This window comes from Malus domestica, chromosome 11, assembly GCF_042453785.1.
Source record: "Malus domestica chromosome 11, GDT2T_hap1".
Taxonomy (NCBI): domain Eukaryota; kingdom Viridiplantae; phylum Streptophyta; class Magnoliopsida; order Rosales; family Rosaceae; genus Malus; species Malus domestica.
The window spans coordinates 27,154,002-27,162,450 of NC_091671.1; positions in this window are offsets into that span (position 1 = coordinate 27,154,002).

Here is an 8,449-nt window from a genome sequence, read left to right on the forward strand (position 1 = left end):
CAAATCTGCACAATTACCGTTACAATCGTAATTAGGGGTATTTTAGTCATCCGAAAAATGCAAAATGTGTGAAGTCAAACCCAATTAATGAATTTGCTTATGTGGAGCCTAGTCACTAGATTTTATTCAGGTAAAAATACTATGTCGGGTTTTATGTAAAGAAACTTGAGTTTCAGGAGCTAAAGTCATATTTTCTGTAAAATTTATCTCCTATCATGCTGTTTATTCTTAAATTAAATTTTAAATAAAACCAATACAAAATGGACCTCACAAACTCTCTTTTTAAATGCAAAAACACTTAATGAACTTTCTTTAATCATAAAGATAAGGTACGGAGGCAGCATCGTATTTAAGTGAAAGTTTGGTGGCACCAACAAATGATTCTTCACGAAGTTATCGGTTCGATGAGGAAACAGTTGTTGGAGTACGGAGTACAGTAGCACCAACTCTTTCTTTAATCATAAATACAATACTATCACTGCACCCAAGCTTCAATGTATTAACGATATTGCCACCACTCCTTTGTATTTATCTTTATTGTGGAACCATGATTTTTCAAGGCCGGAGTATGGTAGATCGGAATATGAACACCTCAGAAGTCCCGTCATGGACTCAACAACTTCCATAAAGTTGCACAGACGGATCAGATGTGCCACCGTCATTTTGTTCCAGAGCAATGGGTGAAGTCTGACAACGTCGTTGAGATTGACCATGCTTATTCCGCAAGACACAGAAACCTGATCTAGTCAAGAGCCAATCAAGTTTCCTATATTCTTGGAATTCCTAAAATTTAGGGATTGGCGTGCATCACAAGTAATCCAACTCCTAAGACCAACTCCAATTATGGTTTAAAACTCAAAATTAAGTTTTAAACTCATCCAAAGCTTCTTCAATCTTTGGGCCAAATTTAGCCCAAAAATTAAGTCAAGGTTAGTAGCTGGGACCCAGTGTTGGGACCAGTTGCTGACGTCAGTCATTTGCGGAAAGGCTAACAACTATTTTTTTTGTTAGACTGCCCACATGGTAACCAGCAATCCATATTCAACTTTAAAAAAAAAATCAGATTACAAATACATTAAATTCAATAGTTGAGATAGAATATGAGCAAATCTAACGGTAAAAAAAAGATCTTACAACCCAAAATTAAATTCAACGGCTAAAACAATTAAAAAATTTAGATCAAAATTCACCCAAAATTTTTATAAATATATATGTATTTGTTTAAACATCCATACAAAATTTACTTTCGTCAGCCAATTCTTTTTCTTTTTTTTTTTGTTTTGTTCTACACACCTCTGTATTTGCATTTAAGAATGTGGTAGGTTGTGTGGTTTTCCACCATTGATCTTGTTTGATTAAATTTCCCCATACTAATATCACAACAAAAACTATCTTTAATTTTTGCTCATTAATTAGATATATTTTGTTTAATTTCTATCATATAGCCTAAAGGCCCTTCCTAATTTGAATTTTTGAATGTGCCACTGTATGCGGTCATATCAGCACTGTTGCAAGAGGTGGCTATAGCTACTTCATTGCCTTTACTGACAATAAGTTAAGGAGTGTATCCTATGAAAAACAGGTCTTAAGCCTTTGAAAACTTCAGAGAATTTAAAACCGAAGTGAAATTGCAAACTGGGAAAAATATCAAGATCCTCATTTCAAATCGTAGAGGTGAGTACTTAAGTGCAGAAACAGACTACTTGAACGACTAGAATATTGTCATAAGAGACTCCTCTTGGACACCACAACTAAATGCCATTTAAAAAAAAAAAAATTGAACACTTACGAATATGTTTTGATCTATGATGAGTTATATTGATATGCCTCTAGGCATCTATGGTTACATGCTAAAATAGTTATGTATTTGCTCAACCATGTCCCTTCCTCGAGCATTCCTTAAATTCCTTGTGAATTGTTCAAATGAAAGAATCCAAGCCTTAAGAACATAAGAGTCTAGGGCTATACGGTGTACATTAGGACAATGGAATCTAGGAAGCTAGACAACAGGTCTAAGAGATGCATTTTATTGAATATCCTAAGGAAACTTATGGATACCAATTCTACCATGTTAAGGATCAAAAGGTGATCACAAGTAAGCATGCTCGTCTCCTTAAAGAGGACTTCATGATGAATGAAGGAGCAAGAAACAAGGTAGACATTGAGAAGGAAGCAAGAGAGACTCAAGGGGAGACTACAAAGCCTGCACAGTATGTAGAAGAAAACGTGTCTCAATCAATGGATTTAGAATGGACACATTCTCATCATGTGCCATCTTATAGATCTAAACGCAACAGAGCCCCGTAGATGACACCAACTTTTAAGTTGAATGGAAGGGTAATTATGCCAAATCGTCTAGTACTCTCTTAGATGAATATATTGACCAAACATTTGATTATCCAAAAACTTACGAATAAGCAATGTCTAACATTGATTCGAGTAAATGCCAAGTCACCATAAAATCCATAATTGATTCAATGTTCAATAACCAAGTTAGACTTTGGTTCATGTCATTCCTTTAGGAAAGAAATAGATCTACATAAGAAAATGAAACTCAGAAGACTGATAAGAGCATATTTATGCGACTTAGTTAGCTTGTTTTCTTGCATTTATGTTGTTAGTTCTTATTTATTATAATGTTTTAAGCTATTTTCGTGTGTTTGTAGGTCCAAATGACAAAGTTGGCAAGAAAGTGCAATTTGGAGCATTTTGGAGCGGTTTTGGGCCAAGAATGGATAGCACATGTATGGAGCAAGGGGATGGACGTTTTTGAAGTTCAAGAGGCTAGGAATATGATAAAGAGATGAAGAAAATAAATTCAAGACAAAGAAGATAAGGAATCAGCTCAAAAGAAAGAAACATTATCCAAAACCTTATCCAACCTTATCTTATCCAAACTAACCTTGTCTTATCTTATCCTATCTTAATCTTATCATACATTAAATTTAGCTGCAAGGGGACCTAAATACCTAATTTCTAGAAGTCTTATTTGTTCCTAAAAGGGTGCCGCACCTTTCCCCCTTTGTTCTTCTAGAAACCCTACACATATGCCATATTTTCCCTCATTCTAGAAGGCCTTGCCTTGTCGTGCACTTCCTTTCCCTTTTCCTTCTTGGATTCTAATTTAGTTAGCATTTTTCCTTGTGGATTTGGATTGAAAAAATCCTTCTCAGAAATTAATTGGGCCAAATCCCTTTCCTGATAGACTTATGAATGATGTCGCACAACTCAAGCCCTTTTTCCATATGATTTCTGCTAAGTCCAAGCCCTAATCTCTAGGGTTTGTCGTGCTACATACCCTATAAATACATACAAATTTTCTGCCACAATTTCGCACCACCACCCCCCATATAATTCTACACCACAATTCACACCATCTACATAGAAACTCATCAAGTGCCGCAGCAAGGAAGGGAATGAGAAGAGGAGCCTTGTGCCATGCTACCATCCAAGGGTTGTGCCTCAAGTCACCTGCAACCATTGGAGATTTTTAGAGTTCTTTCTTCCCTCGTTTCGTTTCATGTTTATTTTACTTTGCTTTTCATTTATTATGAACATGAGGAACTAATTCCTTTTTAGTTAGAGGTGAATTCGAAGCCATGGACATATGTTTTGTATGAATTGATTACCTTCAGTTATTGTTTCGTAAAACATGAATGTGATTTACTTATCTACGTTATTGAGAACTTATTCTTCTGTGTTTATTAAGGATGCATACTTAGTTTGCATGCAGGGATTTGATGCTAAATTTAAGGGAATTTCACCTAATCGTTATGAACTTATAATTATAAGTAGTGGAGATTGCTAGTCACAATCGTGTTAAATAAATTCTTGGCAAGAGTATCATGCAATTCATAGTTATGAATGCCTTGTCAATGCTTATGATTTTCATAGAACTTAATGATCTTTAATATGTATCTCTATCATGTTGTTCATATAGAGAACTTGAGAAGAATAATTTGGTTGCGATGCGTCGTCCATTCAATTCAATGAACTTAGGAAAATCTGAAAGTTAATTAGTGCATTCACAATTAATTTGGGGCATTTTCATTCATGGTTTAAATAAACAATACTGGAAATCGATTTATGTTGCATATGGTTCATGTGTGGAGAAGGATCCTTTGGCGAAGTTTTCACCATTCAAATCACCTAATTTACTTTGTTTTGCAATCTATTTAGTTTAGTTAAATTTCATCCAAATCAATCCCCCTTTTAATTAAGTGTGTTAGATTAGTTAGAAAAGTGTTCAAATCTGTCCAATTTAGTGTTTTGAGTCTTACTAATCTTAAATTCATCCAAATAACTCCCTAGAGTCTGTTTTGAGTCTATTTGCTAGTATTATGCTGTTTAGAGTCTGTTTAGTGTGTTTTGAGTTTTTAGTGTCTAGTTGAGTGTTTCTAAGTCTAGTTTTATGTTTTTGAGTCATATTTGTGTAGATTAGCATCCCTAGTTAATCCCCGGTCTAGAACGATCCCTACTTTCATATACTACAACTATCTTAATAGGGTTTAATTTGTGTGTTAGAATATTTCACATCAAAGGCAAAGTCAAAACGTACAAAGTTAGACTTGTAGCTAAAAGGGCACAAATAGAGAGAAGGTATTGATTATGATGAGACTTTCTTGCCGATTACCTTGATGAAATCTATTCGAATTTTTTCTTGCAATATCCGCTCATTATAACTATGAGATATGGCAGATGAACGTGAAAAGTATTTTTGTACATGGCTATCTAGATGAAAAACTATATATAGGACAACCAAAAAGATTTATTCTTAAAGGTGAAGCATATAAAGTATGCAAACTTCAATGTTTATTTATGGTCTTAAGAAAGCATCTTGAAGTTGGAACATCAAATTTGATGAAGTCATTCAAGGATATGGTTTCGAACAAAATTTAGATGAACTATGTGTTTACAATAAGCAAATTGGACATTCAATGATTTTTCAAGTATTGTATGTTGATGACATATTGTTAATAGGAAATGACAAAGCTATGCTTAAAGAAGTTGAGGCTTGGTTATCAAAGACTTTCTCCATAAAGGATATTGTAGAAGCCTCATACAATTTTGGGATGAAATTGGTGTGAGATCGACAGAGCTAAATAATGATGCAGGATTTGCCTTAGGTGACCTGAAAGTTGAGGAGATTCCATGTTGTACCACTTGGGGAACTCGGCATTAAAACCCTTAGTTTCATGTCTGAACTTGGACATATATGTGTTGTGAATTGTTTTGGATATCTAAGAAATGGAATGCCTTTTGTGCTATAGGGTTAATGGTTATGGCAACTAAGTGTGAGAAACCTATTTATATAAGTGTAGCATGATGTCGATGAAAACCTGTTGGGTAAAAAAGATTGTGTTAAAGGTGTTTAAGTTCTGAGGATGTAATGCATATGACCCACAAAAGTTGTAGGAATTCCCACTACTCGTTTTTTATCCCAACTTGAATTTTGCTTCCAAATTGTGTGATGAAAAAAGTCATTTCTAACTTTAGCTTATCAACTCCCGCTACTTTATTTCCAATATATAGGCTAATGTGTTGTCAAATCTCACACCCCATACCACATGGTGTGCATGGTGTGTTCACTAGTTTTGATGCAATCTTATATGTAATTTCAGGTCTGTGCAACATAACATAGGGAAGGTACCTATAATGATTTGTCACAGTGGGAGGTGGGTTACATCTGATAATAAAAAAGACTATGTAGGCGGTGAAGAGAAACGAGGTGAAGGAACTTGTTGCAATCTCCAAGACCACATGATTCTTCCAATGCCATGCTAATTTTTTGTTAAAGTTAACTTTGAGATGTGATCATTGTGAATTATGTATGTCATTGTTATGGATTATGTTCTAATTTTATGTGTGACCACATGATGATGTCATGGTAGTCCAATACATCCAACCGTCACTCTAACCTTATATATGTAATCAATGGCACAAAACTATGTTCATGCATTAAATACCCAATCTCCCTCTTGTGTGCTTCATTAGAAACCCTAGCCACAAAACTATGTTTATGCATTAAACATCCAATCATTGCAAAATAGGGTAGCATTGTTTTCATGTTTTGGATTAAATTCGTGGTCCAGTTCTTCAAGTTTCAAATTTGTTTATTGAGTCATTTTTGGATTCACATCAGTTTCTTCCTTCAATTGTTTGACTAACAAGATTGACTAGTCATTGAATTTATTTTGCACACTACCATTATTACCATATCATGTACATTTGTGTGTGTTGGTCTTGGTGCCACAAGGTGAAGAGTTCAGGATGAGCTACCACCTCGTAAAGACTGAAGGAATCTTATGCAGAGTAAGGTTGTACAAAGGTAAAGCTGCTCCATACATTAGGTCTAGAAATTGAGCTTGGCATGGTACATTGTAAGAATCTTATTTGTGCTAGTGGATTGGACTTGGTAGAAAATCCCTTATTTTTTAACCCAGATGTGGGTTTTTTCATCCATAGACTTCTTGCGTTCTTTGTTTTTTAAACTTGTTCACATATCTTATTTACTAGCATATGTTTCATGCATCCTATGAGTTGTTATTTGATATATTGCGACTAAGTTTACACTGCATATTATGAACAATGAACTGAATTGTTGTTGACTAGGATAACTTGTAGTAAATTAAGTTTGATTCATAGATTTGTATTTGGTTAACTAGGGAATCTGTACTTAGTTGACTGGTGAGCTTGACTAGTCAATCCAACATACTTTAATTCATAATTACTTTGTCATTGCTACTTGTATAATGAACAGAAGGACAAGCATTCATCCACCAAATACGCTTCAGCAATGGAACCTTCAAGACAACCCTTATTACGAATATAATGCTTCAGTGTTTGCAAATACCTACTATTATAACACGAAACACAAATAATTATAATTAGTAATTAAAGTTATCAGTGTAAATTATAAAATTTTATAAAGATCTATTAATTACTGTTCAATTGGATACATCCTTCCCTATTGAACAGGCCCACAAAAGTTGCTTCGTCAACCAAGTGAATTGGGAGGTGCATCGTTAAGTGAATATCTTCCTCCAATTAACATAATATCAAGGCAATTCTTGAATTCAATTGCTTGAATCCTTCCTCAAACTCCTTCATCTGCCAAGTCAACCTCATTCTTGAATTCAATCTCATTCTTGAATTCAATCATAAAAGTTTTACCTTTGTATTTCACTTATCCCAATATTTCACCATCTCTGCCCACTGACCAAAATCCACATTAGGAGGAGGCTGTAAGTGCTCATCCTTTTGTCTTTTGGTATAATAGACGGCCTTTAAACCATTCATGTATTCTTTGTATGCATGCTTCGTAATAGCAAGCCTCATATTGCGAATCAAAGACATTTTGTCTATATCTTCATCCCAAAAATAATAGTACCCTAAATTCATAAAAAATATACAAGTTAGTTAATTATGTTTATAGACATTTACAAGTTATACGATTTCTAAGAAAACGACAATATATACCTGAATTCTATTCCACAAAATATCTTTGTCTTTTTCCAAAATCAAATGCCAATCCCTCGTCAAAGGAAGATTTCGGGGATCCCTAACCTCAGACACAATAAATTTTGAAAAATCACCACCATTTGAACTAATACATTTTCCCATCAAATCAATTGAACAAGGTTGTTTACTTGACCACTTTTGAATTCCACATCCGCAAGTTCTCCATTGAGCTGTTCCTTATTAATAAAAAAACAAAACAAAGGATACATATAAAAGCCCTAAACAAGAACCAATTTTCAATTTATGCATAATATTTAATAATGTATCTCTAGTCAAAATTCAGAACACAAACTCAATTTAATAACATAATCAAAATATAAACCACAAACTGAATATAATACAAATAATCTAAAATATACTAGTTTCAAAATTTGCTCCTCGAATTGTTGCTCTTCGAATTGTTCTTTAGTGGAGATTGGAAGAAAAGGCAACATGAAGGAGAAGGAAAGGAGATAAAAAATGGGGAAAGGAGAAGAAAAGAGGAAGAGTTGCAAGTAGAAGGAAAAGGAAATAGAGAGGGGAGAATTGGCGCACGGAGCAAAATGGGGGAATAGAAGGCCTTTTATCTAGGGTTAAAACCTTGCGTCGGTTAAAAAGCTAGGAATACTAAATGGTGTCGATTATAACGACACAGTACCACCGACATTATTTGTTTCTGATAAAAATTGACGAAAAAAATATATTTAATTATGCATTAATTAATACCCTATTTGACACAAATACCACATAACCAAAACAATTGCCCAATTACGTCAGATAGTAAAGCTTAAAACCAACACAATTGCCCAATTACATCAAATAGTAAAGCTTAAAGCCCAATTACGCCAGAAATTTCCCGCCCAAAAATTTGATACCCTATTCGATACAATTACCTTAAGACCGACACAATTGCCCAATTTTGTCGAATTAAAACTGACATCAATCTTTT